Below are 19,311 nucleotides of genomic sequence, written 5' to 3'. Positions count from 1 at the left end.
GCATCCTCTTTGGCATGGGGCTATGTTCCATGGATACACACTGATTTATCAACTCGGAGGCGTTTCTCACCCCAGCAGCCTTAACTTTGTGTTCTGTCACTTACTAGAGCAAGATTGGACATGAAATGGCAATATTAAGTACAAGTTTCATGTTCGGTTTATTTTTCTGCTATAAGGGTGGGATACTGGCTAACACATCCTAACCGTATTGTTGTAGTCTAGGTGCTTACCCTTCGCAAGCCTTGGTTTCTTCCTCTGAGAAGTTGTAAAATGATCTGCTTCAGAGCTTGATTGTGGAGATTAAATGAGACAGTATGTGTCAGCTGCTGAGCACAGTGCTTACAGAATGGTAATGGTAGCTGTTATTTATATTAAATGACAGATTTCATACTGTAATATTTCTTAATTTAAGATGACTAGGTGACTGTTGACACTGCATAATACAAGCTTATTATGGACAGAGTGAAAGTAACTACTTACAAATGTTGGATGAATGAACTCCAGCCTTTTTTTTTACATCTTTATTGGAGTATAATTGCTTTACAGTGTTGCATTAGTCTCTGCTGCACCTAGGGGCAGAACTCCAGCCTTTTAATATCCACAGGATAGCGCGTGGGTCTGCTGTGCATGTGTGAGCAAGACTTCTTTTTAACAACTATTTTTCTTGAATCCTAACGTTGCTTGGAGAGGGTAAATGCAGATTTCAATAATAAGATTTGCGAGGACTACAAGGGCTATTATTCATTCATTGTTTATTTCAACAAATACTGAGCACTTACAAGGTGCCAAGCATGGACAATCATGAAGAATAAGACATTGCCTCTGCTTCTGAGGCGCTCACTTGTAGCGGGGGAGACAATCAAGTTAGCGCCTGATGCGGTAACAGAGTAATTGCGTGGTGACATGACCATGAGTGGAAGGGGCACCTAACCTGGCTTTGGGAGACGAGAGAAGATTTCCCCGAAGAAAGAAATCTCTGCTGAAGCGAGGTGAATGAGTGATGAGGGGATGGTTCTAGCAGCAGCAGGAGCAGTGAAAGCATCTGGAGAGGTTTCTAAGGGCTTTGGAAACCATGTCGTGAAATGCAGACACTATCCTAAGGGTGGGAAGGAGCCTCTGAAAGGTTTTAAGTACACAAAAAACATTTGTGTTTAGAAATATGATTTTGGTAGTAGTGCGGAACAAGTAAAGACTGTGGGCAAGGAGACCAGTTCAGAGGGTGTTGCGGTACCCCAGGCAACAGAACACAGTGGCCGTGGGGATGGAGAGAAAGCAAACAGATTCATTATCTATTAAAGGGTTAGAATTATATTACTTGGCCAATAACTGAGGGTGAGGATGTGAAAGATGGAGGATTAAATTTTGATTCCCAAGTTTTTTACTTTAGCTGCCAGTCATTCGGTGAGAGGAAGAGCAGGTTTTGTCTGGGGGCATGGGAAAATGATGAATTCTTTTGCAGGCATATTGATTTTTTTAGTGCTTACGGGACCTCTGAATTGAGACCCCCCCCACCCCCTGCCGCCAGATGTCTGCAGTTTTGGAAAGGCGTGCTAGCACGTGTTCCAATTTCCCAGGAGGGAGTCTAATCAGTTTTTTGGGATACGAACAAAGTACAGGTTCTTCACCCCTCAAAAAAGAGAGAGAAAATCAGAAAAATCTAGAAAGAAATAATTTAAACTTCAACATATCTTAAAATTTTGTGTCGATTAAAAAAATGAAATTTTATTTTGTGGTTTAGTGGTGGTTTTATTTTGAATGACCAAGGTGGTGGGAACTAGAGATACAGATTTGTAAGTTATTGGAATAAACATGACAATTAAAATGACTGAGTGGATGAGATTATTGGGGGGGCGGATGAACAGCAGGGGTTTTCTTTCCTGACTGCACATTGGAATCACTTGGAGAACTTTAAAAAAAAAAAATCCTGATGCCTAAGAACTGTCCCCAGAAATTCTGACTGAATTGCTCTAGGATGACCTGGGGCAGTGTTTGAGCAAGTGCTCATATAGGACTGAGAAAAGAGGAATATTAAGCACTGGCCTAGAGTGAGAAGAGATCCCAATAAAGAATATGGAGGGGGCTTCCCTGGTGGCGCAGTGGTTGAGAGTCCGCCTGCTGATGCAGGGGACACGGGTTCGTGCCCCGGTCCGGGAAGATCCCACATCCCACGGAGCGGCTGGGCCCGTGAGCCATGGCCGCTGAACCTGCGCGTCCGGAGCTTGTGCTCCGCAACGGGAGAGGCCACAACAGTAAGAGGCCCGTGTACCGCAAAAAAAAAAAAAAAAAAAAAAAAAAATTATACTGTGTATAAAAAACATATCATGTGGTTTAATTGTATGTCATAGCAATAATTATTACAAAACAGTTTCAGAGAATTCATAGGTGAAAATTACTACCAGTGAAGTCCAAAGGAGTAAAACTATGATAGTATAAATTCCTAGATGATGGGATTTAAAGTTAAATTAGGAAGCTACATTTTTTTTTCCTTCTTATACTTTGTATGGAGAAGTTGAAGATTCTAGAAATATAGGTTTTCCACTTTGCTGTAATAGAATGATTTATATCAATTTTAGAGCAGTGAAAAGTAGCCCTAAAGCTTTATAGATTTTTTTTATCCCTGAAGAGCATTATGATATTTAAAAATTACTTTTAAGTTAATAATACCCTCATAATTTGAGGACACTCTTTTTTTTTTTTTTTTTTTTTTTTGGCAGTACGCGGGCCTCTCACTGTCGTGGCCTCTCCTGTTGCGGAGCACAGGCTCCGGATGTGCAGGCTCAGCAGCCATGGCTCACGGGCCCAGCCGCTCCGCGGCGTGTGGGATCTTCGTGGGCCGGGGCACAAACCCGCGTCCCCTGCATCGACAGGTGGACTCTCAACCACTGCACCACCAGGGAAGCCCTAGGACACTCATTTTGACATGTGAGAATTTTCAGTGGGAGAGTATGTACTCCTAAAGAAGGAATATAATACAGGGAAGTCCTTCAATTCAAATTAGGAAGATACTGAGGGCTTTATTCTGTCTATATATGTGTATTTCTGATTGTCCTTGATATTGGAAGTTGAGTGCAAGTTTATTTTTGTAAGTAACAGCGGAGATAAACAGGTGATTTATCTCTGATTGACTCATTCTGTTTGTGGCAAATTAATTTTGGAAAGTATTTCCAGGAGTTTTGACAAGATAACTCAGTTTTAATAGAAATGAGTCAATGACAGGAATAATAGAAATCTGTGAGGGTGTTTCACATACTCCATAGATAAAAAGTATTTGCAAGTTGAATTATCATAAAGAGTTCATAAAGGTAGGTACAGAATAGCTATATTAATTTTTTCTTTTTATGTCTGCTGTTATTGGCATATATAACTAGGACCCCATCTGTTATCTGGTCAAATACAAAGATGTTCTGGTTAATATTTTTTCATTTCTTATTTTTTTTGCTGTGAAGTTAGACTTGAAATTCTTAGTGAAGCAACAGAGTTACATGGCACCATACTTAGAGATGCATATAAACCCATAAGGCAAAATACTAATAGTGCGTCAGGCACTTTATTGAGCAAGTGCTCATATAGGACTGAGAAAAGAGGAATATTAATCTCGCCCATGAGTGAAAGCCACTTTCTGGGATGAAGATGAGGAAAATCAGCAATTATAGTCTGAATTAATATTTGTATGGTGCTTTTTACATGTATTTTCTGATCCAACCTTCAAAATGACCTTGTGAGGTAGGTGTTATTATCTTCATTTTACAGATGAGAACATTGAGGTTCAGAGATATTAATTACCTTAAATCATAGATGAGCAGATAGATTTATCCCAAATCTTCTGGCTCCATATTCTTTACTTTTTCTTTCCATCAAGTGGAGACAGAGGCAAAGTATTAATACAGATTGAGGAGATCATCACAATTTTAATGGGAGAAGTAGTACTTGAAAGCCTTAAAGGAAGGGCAAAATCTAGTTCCGCAGAACCAGGGATGTCACAAACTGAAAGAGTGGTTCATGGACTGAATTCAGCCTGCAGATGAGTCTGGTGTGACAAGTCCAGTGTTTTTTTAAAAAGTCTGAATTTGAATGACTTAGTTGAACAAGCGTTTTCTAAACATATGGCTTTTGTTAAATAGATACTTTCTAGTGTACCATTTAAATTCCTTCCTTAAAAAGTTATATTCTTTCGAGTTATTTTCTTAGTGGTTATCCTGCTACAATGAATATTTTAGCTTATAAAAATCTAGTTCATGTTAATAGTAACTTAGTTTCAGTATTATACAAAAACTTTGTTTCTACAACTCCATTCTCTCCCCCTTTTTTGATTCTTTTCCTTTTTTGTATTTATTTTATTAGGTTTTTGGGGTAGAGGTTTCATGACTCGCTTCTTTCTTTTTACTGTCTTCCCCTGAAATGATATAGAATAATTTACTTTAGTAAATGTCTATTAAATGAAAATGTTGGTTTTAGAAAAATGAGTGTGTAGCGTTTCTTTTCTGGCTTATAATTAGTTAGTAAGCCCCGTTACTTACTGTGATCACACCTCGTTTGTGCTACTGAAACAGTGCTATCTGCATGAAAGATGTATTAATATCTATTCTCAGTAGGTGGAGTACAGTAGAATGCGTTGAGAAGAGTGAGAAATAGAATCCATTTTCTTCTACCTCTTTAGGTTCATTGAATCCTTCGCTTCTCCAAGAGTCAATTTGATTTTTATGATAGTATTGTGCTGCAGGTCTGTGTACTCCTGAATGTGGTGGGCTGTAATAGTAGTAGTAGTAGTTGTGGTAGTAATAGTAGTAATAGTAGTAGTAATAATAATATTAATAAGAAACTTTTGGTAATATGTAAATTGTATTTTTAGCTCACTCTTGCAGGGATATTGTAAGAGAGTTGTATTACTTAGGCTTTTTTGCCCAAGTCTTATAATACTTTGATCTTTTGTTCACACGGGTAAAATATTAAAATGTGATTATGAAACCTTTACAATTTTGTTTTTTAAAAGTACAGTTCTTTTGAAAACCGGCTATAAAGCATTGCCATTTTTGCTTTTGTAAAAAAAAAAAAAACCCTATATTTGTTGACTGGTTGTTCAGAAAAAAATACAGAATTCAGTAATTTCCAAATCAGTGTGATGAGATTGTTTCTATGTCTTAGGAGACACCCTAGATCCATCCTAGCTAGTATGGATATAATAAAACTTAATACATTCTCATGCACCCTGGAGCCCGCGCGCCACAGCTAGAGAGAGAAGACCCACATGCCACAACTAGAGGCAAGCTGCATGCCACAACGAAAGATCCCACACACCTCAACGAAGATCCCGCGTGCTGCAACTAAGACCCGATGCAGCCAAAAAAAACAAAACAAACTTTAATACGGAATATATTGGCAAGTCCATATCATATCATCCCCCCATCTCTCCCACTGTACTAAAAATCCTAATCATTAAAAATCACAAACAAATGGACACACAAAAACCCCATCAAACCATATACCTTCATAACATCTGGAAAAATGTCAGTTTTGTTTAAGTAACCAAACAATGAGTGGTCTTTTTTCATGTCAGTCATTTGTGCTTATATGTATTTTATATTTTTTTCATTGGAAAGTTATAGTATTTCATTTTATTTTTAAAAATTTTTGGCTGTGTGTTGGGTCTTCGTTGCTGCACGCAGGCTCTCTCTAGTTGTGGCGAGCGGGGGCTACTCTTAGTTGTGGTGCGTGGGCCTCTCATTGCAGTGGCCTCTCCTGCTGTGGAGCATGGGCTTCAGGTATGTGGGCTTCAGTAGTTGTGGCCCGTGTGCTCAGTAGTTGTGGCTCGTGGACTCTAGAGCACAGGCTCAGTAGTTGTGGCTAGTGGGCTCTAGAGCGCAGGCTCAGTAGTTGTGGTGCACGGGCTTAGTTGCTCCACGGAATGTGGGGTCTTCCCGGACCAGGGCTCGAACCCGTGTCCCCTGCATTGGCAGGTGGATTCTTAATCACTGCGCCACCAGGGAAGCCCTGGCCAGTTATTTTAGAAGGAGTCAATGAACTTACTCATCCAACCCATCATGCCAAGTGCTGCTGACTGCAGAACCGGTGTAATTGTAGTTCCTACCATCGGGGAAGGGTGGGTGTCTGTATAACTCTAAAAATTTCTTGAGTGTGATAATTAAGACATACAGTGATAATTTTTATTTAATAGTGTTGTTTTTATTTTTCAAAAAACACCTAAATTATTTGAAAAAATAAGCACTGCTCTTTAGTATATTTATTTTCCTATGTCTCTATATAACCTGTTTTAAGAGCATGTGGCTTTTCTGATAGAATGAATATGTTTTTCAGAATCTTGCATGATCTAGTGACTTTCAGAATTATGTTGTCAGGAATAGAATTTTATTGCTTGTACGTTTATCCTTCACATGTTTATACATGTGATTAAAAAAGTGAAAATCTATTTTAAGGTGGAAGTGAGCTTGGCTCATACTGTGTCATCCCTTCAGGGAACATCACTCTCAGGGATTGGCACTCCACTTTATTGGATAGGAAGAGGTCATGTGTCAGTCAATTTCTCCTTTTTATGGAAAGGAATACCCCCCAAGTGTACAGAAAGGAGCACATGAAAGAAGATAGAAAGCTTTGGCTTTGTGTCTAAGGTCATACCTTTAACTCATAATTATCGTACTAACTATAATGGTTTGTGTGGAGTTAGAGAGGTATAAAATGTTACAGCTTGTTAAATCAAGTGTATTTGTGTTAATTCAAAAGTATTCATGGGATAAAGAAAAATAAACCAGTAAGTTTCAAATGTTTATATCAAGGAAAGCATTTCAGATTTTATTTCCTACTGCTTGGATTAGTTTTATCATTAAGATAAGTTTTAGACTTTCCTTATTCACACTGAAGATTTGCAGTGTTAAAAGATGTTGTCATTCCACCTAGACGGGTGGAATAGGGGGTGGGAGGGAGGGAGACGCAAGAGGGAAGAGATGTGGGGACATATGTATATGTATAGCTGATTCACTTTGTTTTTAAAGCAGAAACTAACACACCATTGTAAAGCAATTACACTCCAATAAAGATGTTAAAAAAAGATGATGTCATTGATATTTTATTAATTCTTAAATCTTTTAAATTTCTGTTTGTGGTTAAAAAAATCAAATATTAAATTGTAGCTGTTTACAAAGAAACATTCTTGTTTTTCCTGCTCATATTAGGGGGCTTGCTTTCTACATCATAAAAAGAATCTCTAAATTGGTATTTTTACCTAACTAATGATCCAAGAAAACACATGGGATGAGTTGTTTTATAGATAAATTTCTTTTGAATAGAGAAAAAAGTACAGATAAAAATAAGAAAAAGCTGAAATAAAACAAAAGAGATTTCCCACTTAGAAATAAGCCTATCAGAGGGACTTCCCTGGTGGTTCAGTGGTTAAGACCCCACGCTTCCAGTGCAGGGGACACGGGCTCAATCCCTGGTTGGGGAAGTAAGTTCCCACATGCCACTCAGCATGGCCAAAAAAAAGTCTATCAGAGACCATATTCTTTGAACATACAAACTTTGATGAAATGACAAGCTAGGTTCTTTGAAAACTATGTTAACTCTTTGAAGTTGTGACCACCTAGCTTTGTCCATCATCTTTGGAAAATATTTAAGTGCTGAAACATATGTGATTATATAACTACAAAGAGAACTACTGATAAAAATGTTTTTACTTTGTAAAACCTTATAATCTAAAACAGATTACACTCATTCATTCATCTTATTGAACATACAGGGGATGAGTAGGTATAGACTTTAATTAAATAATCATAGAAACAAAAATGATAAGTATGGTAAATCCTGCAAAGTGGAGGTTTATGGTGCTGTATGAGCGTTACGTGGCGGGATTTGATGTAGTCCTGGTCATCAGGGAAACTTCTCTGTAGAAGTGATGATGAGTTGAACTCTGAAGAAAGACTGAAATTTACTAGACAAAGGTAAGGGGAATTGTGTTTCCTCTGCTTGGAATTATCCACTGTCATATTTTTACATATTGGTAATGGCCTGAGAGATCAGCTGTAGTTCATCTTTTCTTCAGATGAGGAAACTCGAACCCGTGGAGTAACCAGCCTGAATTTCGTAGCTAGCTTATGAGAAAAACTGAATTAGGATTTATGATGTATGGATGAGTAATGCTATTTTCGTTAAGCCAGATTCAAGGCTTAAGAATAACTGAACAAAAAATGCACTTAACCTTTTATTCATTCCTTTATTCACTCAACTTATAGTTACAAAGTAGCCACTATGTAGAAGGCCCTGTTCCACTTGATGTGGAAGATAAAGAAGTGAATGATGTTTGGCCTTTGCCTTTAGGGAGCTTACCATCTAGTTGAGAATATAAAGCAGTATCTGAATTTACAGAGTAAAGTTATGTCTGTCAACAAAAAAATACAGATAAAATGTGGGAATTGAGATGAGGAAAGGGTTATGTCCATTTGGAATGAGTTTGTGAAGCCTTCCTGGAGGAAATGATAGTTGAACTGGGCTCAGGTGTGAAAATGAAGGGCATTTGGTGCAAAATATACTGCATGAGCAAAGGCAAGAAAGTTGTCAGGGCATCAGCAGGTATAGTGCTCTTCAGATGACACTAAAATGGGTGAAGGGAGGGATAGTGGGAAATAAATTTGGGATATGAGTTACAGCTTGATTGTGGATAAAAACTATGGATACAAGAGAGCCATTATAAAAAGGGGCATAAACTATTAGTAGCTGTCGGTCAATGCTAAGTACATTGGGTAGAAGATAGAGAAAAGTTGAGTATGTAGGTGCTGTATGGTGTGCTGGTGATACAAAGATGGATATATGCAACTTAAAGACGGAAGTGTGATGTTCAAAACATGGAGAAATCAAGTGTGAGAGTTTCATGCCTAGGTTGGAGGGGTAGCCATTAGTAAAGAGTTTTCAAAGGCTTTGTAGGTAGGTGGGGCTTTAGTTACTGTTGACCTCTGCTCTTGCTTTGTCTCCTTTGACCATAGATTCTCTACAAGTCAATCATGATCCAGCAGTTGACAATGAAGTCTTACTGAGCCAGGTGCCACCACTGTGCCGTGCTTCCCTTAGTTCACAAGGCTGCCCTGGCACCTTCATTCATTCATTCAACCAAGTTTATTGAGAGCCTACTCTGTGCCAGGCACTGTGCTTAGGTGTTGAGACTAGCGGTAAATGATGATGAACACTTTTTCTGTCCTCAAGAGTCTTATAGTCTGACAGGGAAGACATGTTAAAAAAGTAATACCTTAAAATAAGGCATGATTAGTATTAATGATAGGGGAAGGGTATTGAGTAGCATGGAAGATAAAGCCAGGATTCTTTTCATGATCATAGCATTTCAAGGAAGTTGAAAATATGTCCTATCAGTTCATGCTTGGTCACTGCCGGAGTCCTTGATGGCTACTAGGAATAATCAGTATTAATTCTGAAATGCATACAGTCTCTTCACTGTGTGGGGGTAAAGAGAGAAGGAGGACTCATGCCTGGGAGCATAGGCTTTGAGTCCAGCAGCTCTGGTTGGAATTCTCTCAGTACTTGTTTGCTGGGTGATCCCATGTAAACTACTTAGTGTCACTGCCCTCAGTTTCTTCAATTGTGAAATGAGGAAAATTACCTCTGTCTCTTTGGATTCCAGCAAGATTTAAGTGAGAAGAGTATTTAAAGCATAGTGATTTGTATGAAAAGATGCTCAACATCACTAATTATTGGAGAAATGCTGCAAATCAAAACTACAATGAGTTATCACCTCACACTGGTCAAAATGGCTGTCATCAAAAAATCTACAAACAATAAATGCTGGAGAGGGTGTGGAGAAAAGGGAATCCTCATACAGTGTTGGTGGGAATGTAAATTGATACAGCCACTATGGAGAACAGTATGGAGGTTCCTTAAAAAACTACAAATAGAACTACCATATGACCCAGCAATCCCACTACTGGGCACATATCCAGAGAAAACCATGATTCAAGAAAGCACATGTACCCCAATGTTCATAGCAGCACTATTTACAACAGCCAGGACATGGAACCAACCTAAATGTCCATCGACAGATGAATGGATAAAGAAGATGTGGCACATATATACAATGGAATATTACTCAGCCATAAAAAGGAACGAAATTGGGTCATTTGTAGAGACATGGATGGACCTAGAGACTGTCATACAGAGTGAAGTAAGTCAGAAAGAGAAAAGCAAATACTGTATGCTAATGCATATATGTGGAATCTAGAAAAATGGTATAGATGATCTTATTGGCAAAGCAGAAATAGAGACCTAGATGTAGAGAACAAATGTATGGATACCAAGGGGGAAAGGGGTGGGGAGGGAGGAATTGGGAGACAGATTGACACATATACATTATCGATGCTATGTATAAAATAGACAACTGATGGAAACATACTGTATAGCACAGGGAACTCTGCCTAATGCACTGTGGTAACCTAAATGGGAGGGAAGTCCAAAAGGGAGGGGATATCTGTATGTGTATGGCTGATTCATTTTGTTGTGCAGTGGAGGCTAACACATTGTAAAGCAACCATACTCCAATAAAAATAAAAATAAAAAAGAATAAAGCATCGTGACTTGTACATAGTGTTCAATGCGTGTTATCTTTTAAAAAGGTGTAGTGCTTGTAAGAGACTGGGATTTCACAAGCGTCTTAATCTTCATGTAGGATTTTGACCCCATCTCCCCCAATCACTGCCTTAGGCAAGTAATCTGAATTTGTGCTGCTTCTCCCAAAAGGGATCATGTTGCCCCTTCTTTCTTTTTAGCAAAGAGGTCTCAAGATTAATTATATCCTGTAATGGTTTTCTTCACTTTCAGAGAAGGTGCTACATAAATGATGTTTTATTCCTTTCTTCCAACTAATTTTTCTACAAAAGTTGAAAATGCTTCACATCTCTTTCTAATTCTATTTTTTAAAAAATGCATGTGGCTGTTTACTTCACTTTTAATGTGATGTGTGGACATTTCTCATGAAGTAATAATTTTTGTCACTTTATATAGTGTTGCCAAAGTCCTTTCTTGCCGATCTTCTCCTGACATGTAACAATTGTTAGGTGGGATGGATGCATATACAGATGCTTAACCATATTTTATTGATTATAAATAAAATAGCTTAAAAATAAAACCTTAAAAATATAATCACTGCTTCCATTTTCATAAAAAAGTCAGCACAAAGAAATATGGATGTTCTCTTAGGGACGAGAAGGATGGCTTGGATTTTTCTTCATTGAACTAGGACACAGATGCAGTCTGGAAAGTCACCTTCAGAACCATTACAGTGCAAAATGCAGTGCATCTTCAGGAGTGTGCAGGAGACAGGATGAGCGAGAGCTTATCATGCTTTCAGAAAGTCCCTGACACTGTATTCTTAAAAATGAAATATCTGTGGGTCATATTTGTCTTCTCATTAAGCTCCAGTGTATAAGAAATGCCATATTACTTATTTCTTTTCAGTCAACCTAATTCCAACTCTGAGCTCCGATCCCACCAGCTTGAAGGGATTTCATTCTCAGGCATGCGGGGACCCCCTCTCTTCCAAAGTTGTGTGGATGAGATCACGGGGGGTTGCACAGAACAGTGCTCGAGGGCAGTCCTTGGCCTTTTAGTCCAAATCCGTTTCCCCCTTGATGCCCGTTGTTTACCAGTTTCTCTCGACAGAGTGTACTAGCATCTGGTGGAACAGCTTTTGTGGTGCTGTACACTGCAGAGTGTTTTTAGCATCCACGGCTCTCACTCACTGTGACAGTGAGAGTCACACGGAGTGAATAAAGCCTTCCCGCCCTTTCCAAAGCCCCTTGGTTGAGCCCGTAATGGACATACTTTTATCTCCCCAGCCAGTCCCTTGGAATCTGATGGTATTGGGATTATTGTGTGACCTAGTATGTGGGGACCCAGGTGGACTCAGGTGCTCTGAATGGAGCCATGCTTGTAGGGCCACTTTGCTGTTGTTTCCTATGGAGACCGAACTTCCTTCCTGGAAGTCTGCAAGGGGGAAGCTGTGGGTCCCTTCTCTGGAGGTCCCACAGACCTCCAGCTCTCCCTTAAGCTGGGGGCAATCTTTTTCTTCCTCTTGCTGCTGTGCCACACCTGTCCCCACCTTTATCCTCCAGTCTCACCCCAAATGCAGTGGCTTCTTTTTGTCTCCATAGCACAAGCCTTTTGGAAAATTCTAGCAAGGAAGGGAGGTTCTCTTCAGGCCACTTCTGCTTGAGGCTTGCAGCCTACCTGTGGCAAGGGAGTGCGGAAAGTCTGGCCATCTTCTCAGAAGGTAGGGGTGGAGTAGAAGGAGAAATAGAAAATAAGAACTACTCAATGTTGCTTCTCTCTTGGGTTATTCAGTAGCAGTAAAATCAAAAAGCTAACTAATATCTCAACAAATTATCGCACTGTGTCCCTAAGCATAGATTTTGTATCACATTTCCTTCAAAAACAAATGTTCCTGTCTGACTTCTAAGGTTTGATTTCTTTACCACAGGAAATCGGAGCTCTGTAATTTGGGCAAATAGGACATATGGCTGTTGGTAACATAGAGGCGAAGGCAGAGAACAGTTTGACAGGGTTGAGGGTTGTACTGCCTTTTCTCTATTGGGGCTCCTCTACTAAGCAATGGAACCCAAAAAACTATTTGAGCTACTATTTTTTGTCAATTCTCCTGTGGATAGTACTTTCCAGTTTGATAGAAGGGAAGTTAATTAATTCCATGCAGTGGCTCTCCTAGGGCATTAGGTTTTATTTCCCTTACTGAACCCCCTGGAGTGGTTAGTGCTAATCCCTGTTTATCTGGTCCTGTTGTCTTGTGAAATAATCAGAACTGTGATTGACAGATGGCTTCTCATCTGCTACAGGAGGATGATAATAGTGCCTATCACATGGGGCTGTTAAAGGATTAGAGGAATTAATATACATAAAGTGCCTAGAACCCTGCTTGCACTCAGTAAGTGTTGTGGAAGGGGATAATATTAATGTGTCCAGGGCTTCCCTGGTGGCGCAGTGGTTGGGAGTCTGCCTGCTAATGCAGGGGACACGGGTTCGGGCCCTGCTCTGGGAGGATCCCACGTGCCGTGGAGCGGCTAGGCCCGTGAGCCACAACTACTGAGCCTGCGCGTTTGGAGCCTCTGATCTGCAAGGAGAGGGGCCGCGATAGTGAGAGGCCCGCGCACCGCAATGAAGAGTGGCCCCCGCTTGCCACAACTAGAGAAAGCCCTCGCACAGAAACGAAGACCCAACACAGCAAAAATAAATAAAAAAATAAATAAATCTATGTTCTAAAAAAAAAAAAAAAAATTAATGTGTCCAGGCACTATGCGAGTTACCGTTCTGTGGTGGATATTATTATCCCCATTTCACAGAGGAGAAATAGGAGACTTAAGGAGTTTTTTTCATTGCCTAAGGAAACAGCCTGTCAGTGGGTGAATTGAAATTGGCGGCAGGTACAGAAAGAAGTACCCTCTTCCTAGATGTGGTGGAGAAAGGGGTTTGGGCGCATCTAATTGTAAAAGCCTCCGTTGGTATTGTGCCGAGTTTCGTCCCCTACATGCCTGCACACTGCTTTCAACTGAAAGTAGAAAAACGAAGTAGAAATCTAATAAAAATTACCACAATATTAAGACCGAAATAAAAATGAATCTGGTTGTTTGCTGAGTAGAGTCCACACCTGGAATATATTTGTTGGGTCCTCCTTGACACACTCCTGAAAAATATACTGTAATTACAGGCATTACTTAATGAAGCAGGCAGGTGGGCACTATAGTAATAGATTGCATTTTATGTTCCTTAGGGTAATGGACAGGCTTAAGATATAATGAGAAAATTTGGGTTTTGGAATTGAAATCCATTTTAATACAAATCACTGGAAAAACAAAATTCAGAATGTTTTAACATTTTAAAAATTAACAGATGTCCTTTTAGAACATCACATTTTATTTTTTCACATTATCATGCTCTGAAGTAGACTAAAAGCAGGATCTCCTAGTTCATGTGTGGATAATTCATAATAATTTAATAAAAGGGATAATTTCTTCCCCAGAAAGTCATCTATAGTTCTTAGTATGTGTTTTCACCAAGTAAGAACTTTAAAAATATGTTTGAGATATTCATTTATTGTGAGAAATACTACTGCTCCCCTATCTTTTCATTGGCAAGTCATTGTCAGACTTTTTTTCTTTTTATTGTTTTATTAAATTATCCAGATGATTTCTTTTTATAAGGGAGAGATATTTGTGAACACTAAAAAGACTAACTTAAGTTGATAAAGATTCCTTTGCAAAAGAAAGACTTTTGAAGAATTACTGAACACACATCATAGTTTGGTGTTCTGATTTTAAAATCAACAAAAAACATTGATAATAACAACTAAAATTCTAATTTATTGGGTTCTTACTTTGTGCCAGTTTATATCTTAAGCATTGTACCTCACTAATTCACTGACAAAGCAGTAAAGTGAATATTTTACACATGAAGGAAATGAGGTGTTAAAGACATTATATGATTTTTTTAGGTAAGAATGTTGACAAATGTTGGAGCATTGGTTTGAATCCAGATCTCTATCATTAGCAGGTTCTCTTAGCTACTGCATTATGATATGAGTAATATAGAAATACACAGGCTATTGTGGACATACGGAGGTGGACACAACCAAACCTGGGAGACTTGAGTCTTAAAGTATATGAATCAGCAAAAGGTGTTTGTGAAGGGGTAGGGGGAGTAGCGGGGGAGAAGAAAGGAATTTCAGGTAGAGGGTTCTGCAAATAGGGGATCCTATTGCTGTTACCTGCAGTGTACGAAGAGTATTAAGTGAGACAGGGGATGATGCCAGAGAGGTAAGGTCCAAATTTGGGGGAATCTATGTTGAGGAGCTTAAGCATGATATTATAAGATAGAGAGACACTGACAGGTCTCAGGCATTTAACTGACATAGTTTATTTGTGTTGCAGATAAATCCCTCTCGAATGGGTAAGGAGATGCTTTTAGGAGACAAAACTGGTGGTAGGGGGGCTAGTTTCAGTCTTCCATGTGAAAGATGCTGAAGACTTAGATTAGGTTCATCGTAGTAGGGGACCCATCTGAGTTGTAATTAAGAGATAAATTTGCAGAATCTGATGGTGCTTATTAGCTCTGGGTGATGAGGAGTTGAAGGAGTAAACAATAAGTACCAGATTTCCAGCCTATATACCTGGGTGGATTGTAGAGTTACCAATTAAGACAGAGAAATACAGGAAGAGGGGCAGGCAGAGGATAAAATGAGTTTTGTTTGGGGCATATTGGGTTTGGTACAGCCAAGTGGTGACAGTCAGTAGAAGTTGACTATATGAATCTGACATTCTGGGCAGGGACTTGAGGTGGAGTCAGGCTTAGGAATCATAAACCTTTATGGTAGCTGCAACTTTTAGAGTGACTGAGGTCATGGTACAAGTGAGAATAGTGGGCTGCAGGTGGACCACTGGGTTACCTGGGTGAAGAAAGGGGAGCCTACCAAGGAGACAGAACAAGAGTAATCAGAGAGATGGTGAACAAACAGTGTGTGGTATCAGAGACACAGAATTTCAGGAAAATGATAAATGGGTGGCAGTGCTGTAGAGCAGTGTTATGAGATAAAGGTTGAAAAATGTCCACTAAATTAGGCAACATGGATAACTTGATTTTTGCAAGAAGAGATCTAATAGAATAGTGTTGAGGGAAACTATGACACATTGGGTTTAAAAGTAAATGTTAGGCTGGGAATTGAGATGGCAAGTAAGGAATTCTGTTTCAAGTATTCTGGTTGATAAATGGAAAAGATTGAGTAGTAGCTAAAGGTGAATATTTATTTATTTTTTTGTGGAGGGGAGTGAGTAGAATTTAGCAGGTTTCTAGGATGCGGGAAAGGAGGCCACGGAAAGGGAGAGATTGAAGATACAGAGGAAGGTATGACCAATGTGCAGGTCCCAGATGAGGCCCTAGGGCCGGAGTAAAGAGACATGGACCTGCATGGGTTTATAGGGCCATTCCTTTACAGAAAGAAAGGAATCATGATGGATACACTTGTAGATCACTTATAGGTCACATGCATTAGACAGTCCAATGACAACACACCTGCTGGTTTCAGTCATCCGGAGGAAGAAGGAAGCAATGACAATTCTTGAAAATAAATGTGGTGAGAGATGAAGAGAGTAGTGAAGGTTCTTACTAGTTTTGAAGTGCTGGAGTTAAGAAGAGCAATAAAAAATCCCCAAAGACTTGTGCTAGGGACTGTATCTTAGTTCGTAGTGGTTTTGCAGGAACAAGCTGTGAGTAGTTGAGGACTTGGACCTTAAGCTTTGACTTTGGTGACTTTGTTTATAGATGCTGAGACAGGGGTAGGAAGGGGATATTTCCTTTAGATCCATGGTTTTTGAATATGACTGCTCATAGGAATCATTTGGAGAGTTTTAAAAAAATGATGCCAGGGTCACCCCATGAGCTTCTGGATTGACTGATTTTGTGTGGTAGAAGGTCATAAATATCTTTTAAAGCTCCCAGGTGATTTGACTATGCAGCCAGTGTTAAGAACCACTGATCTAGACCATTGGTCAGAAATGTTTTCTGTAAAGGGCCACATAGGAAATATTTTAGCCTTTTTGGGCTACACAGTCTCTATTACAACTACTCAACTCTGTCATAGCTCAAAAAAAGGAGCCATAGATAATACATAATTAGAGTGTGGGTATGTTTCAATAAAACTTTATTTATGGACACTGAAATGTGAATTCTGTATAATTTTCACATGTCATGAAATATTCTTTTTCTTTTGATTTCCATTAGCTCGTGGGTCATACAGGTATAGCCTGCAGTTCTCAGATCCCTCTGAGCACCTTTGCTGCTCAGAGTGTGGTCCTGAACCAACAGCGTTGGTATCACCTCAAAGGGAGTTAGACATGCAGAATTTTGAGCCTTGAGTGAGTTCTGCTGAATCAGAATCTGCATTTTAATAAGATTCTGAAGTAAATTGTATGCAATTTTTAGAATCATTAATCTGCTGTAGACCATACTATCTCATTCCCACTCAGCTCAGAAAATAGGGAATCCTCTTCATCCCTCCCTGTTGTCTTGGTCACCTTTTAATGAAAGTTAGAGAGCATTTAAGGAGAAGTCTGTGGTAAGAAGCTGTCGTCCAGGTGTTCTGAATCGCTTAACAATTCAGATAGACTGGTTTTAGGGCTTAGAGACACAAGTGGAACGTTGACATTCTGTTATTAAAAGGAAGGTTTAATTTATATTCCAGCACATATGCAGAGATCTGTCTTCATACAGACCAGGCAAACTGTGGTTCTTGGCGGCAGGGCCAAACTTTTCTTAAGAAACACCTTGAATTTAATCAATAGCCTCTAATGAGGACTTTTTTGAGACTCGAGAGAACTACAACCAAGAACGTGTAAGAGCTCATCTTAGCCTAGCTTTGCGGGAGAACAGTCATGGAAATTGTGGAAGAATATTACATGTCTACAGACTAGCTCATACCCTCCTAGTGAGCCCGTTCCTAAACGAAGCAACCCCCACCTTTTCTTGCATTGCACAGATTAAAAAAGTGAATTATTTAGCAAAGCCTTGCTTCTCAGACTCAGGTTAAGTTGGAAAGAAAGTTCAAGTGGGACTCAACACACTACGTTACAACTTGGACGTGAGGAAGCCTATTAACTTTTTTTGAACCTTGCTTTTTTAATCAAAATGAGGATAATGTTTTTTAGACCAATTTTCTTTCCAGAATTATTCTAAAGATTAAATATATGGGAGTGTGCTCTGAAAAGTACTAATTGATATTCTGATGTAGATGAACTCATGCTATTGTGTGTTCATAAGAGCTAGGCTAAGACTGTGTATTTGTGGGTTGACAAAACAACTGTTAGGACTGTTTACAACAGTCCTCAAGCTGAACTAAAATATTATCTGTAAGAAAGAAAGAATTTCCTTTTAGCTTCAGTTATTACACTTCAGCAGGTTTACTTACCATTTGACTCTGGTAAGAATAAGATTAATAATGGAACTGTAGCAAGTCTAAAATGTTAATTCCCGCAGGATGTGGGAGAAAAACCACATGCATACAAATGTGTTTCATATTGATTTCCCTCGTTATTTACTTTGGCTAATTTCCTTTTAAACTCACATATATGTGTAGATTCAGGCACCTGTTGAGGAGAGCATTAAATATTGTCTTATTTTATTCATTCATCTTTTTTTATTACCTCATTCCACCTCTTTTGTAAAATACAAGCTATCACTTTGTCCTTTGAGCAGTATTTGGACAAACAAAGACAAAAAAGATCGTAGGCTTTTAAAATTTAATGCTATCCTTAAATGACCTTAAGGGAATGATCCCCCTCTGACTTCCTACATTTGCTTTCAACAAGTTTGACCTTGTAGAAATTTTAAAATATGAACAGTAACCTGGTATTAAAAAATAATACGCAGCTGGTAGACCTTACCACAAGAGATACTAACATCATTCCACTTTTAAGCGTTGAAAGCTCTTATGATAGATTACTGAAAGGGTTAAAAATACATGCAGAGTAGACTTTTCTAGCCATCTCTCCCAGTACACCTCTGTGATGTATACATTATGCTTCAGCCAAACCGGACTGTTTCTCAAAGGAGCATGCATTTTTCTGTGGTTGGAGCTTTGCTTATAATATTCTCTATATTTAGAAAGCCCTGTAGCCACCTTTTACTGACAAAATCCCATCCGTCCTTCAGAGCTCAGCTCACAGGCCCCTTATTCACGTATCCTTCCTGATTCTGCCAACTACACGCGATATTTATCTCCATTGAGCCCCCAAAGCACTTTGTATGTACCTCTCTTATGGCACTTAGCTCATTCTGCCTTATGTTTTAGTTATTTGTGACCTTGACATCTTTCCTTTGCTAGGCAGCTGGAGAGCTGGAACCATGTCTTCTTTATTCTTGAAACTCTTGGAAGTTAATGCTCCCGTTTCCTCAAGAAGATCATTCTTGAGAAAACTAAAAGTAGACTGGTTAAAAAAGGGACAGTTTATATCAAGTAAAGTTTCTTTTATCTTTTGAAGAATATTGATCAAAGGGGAATATGTTATATTTAATGTGGGAGTTGTATCTATGTTAGAAGTTGAAATATAATATGTGAAGAAGGTGAATGAAGAGGCATGTGGAGACTGTAGAGAAATCCATGAGATACTAAGGAGGAGGAGACAGAAGAATGTTGGTCTTTCTGTGATCACAGGATGAGGTAACTTGCAAGCTCAGTTGGACTGTGTAACCGATGCTGTTGACATTCCATTCTTCCATCTACTTTTTTTTTTTTTCGGTACGCGGGCC

At 39.1% G+C, this 19,311-nt stretch overlaps 1 protein-coding gene across 2 annotated transcripts in view; it reads left to right on the top strand.

Annotated features, from left to right (window-relative positions):
- SUGCT (succinyl-CoA:glutarate-CoA transferase) overlaps nucleotides 1–19,311 on the top strand; it is a 689,175-nt gene that overhangs the window by 161,955 nt on the left and 507,909 nt on the right. The gene's annotated exons all lie outside the window — the stretch shown is intronic.

This window comes from Tursiops truncatus, chromosome 9 (genome assembly GCF_011762595.2).
Source record: "Tursiops truncatus isolate mTurTru1 chromosome 9, mTurTru1.mat.Y, whole genome shotgun sequence".
NCBI classification, from domain to species: Eukaryota; Metazoa; Chordata; class Mammalia; order Artiodactyla; family Delphinidae; genus Tursiops; species Tursiops truncatus.
This window is presented reverse-complemented; position numbering and strand designations above follow the sequence as displayed.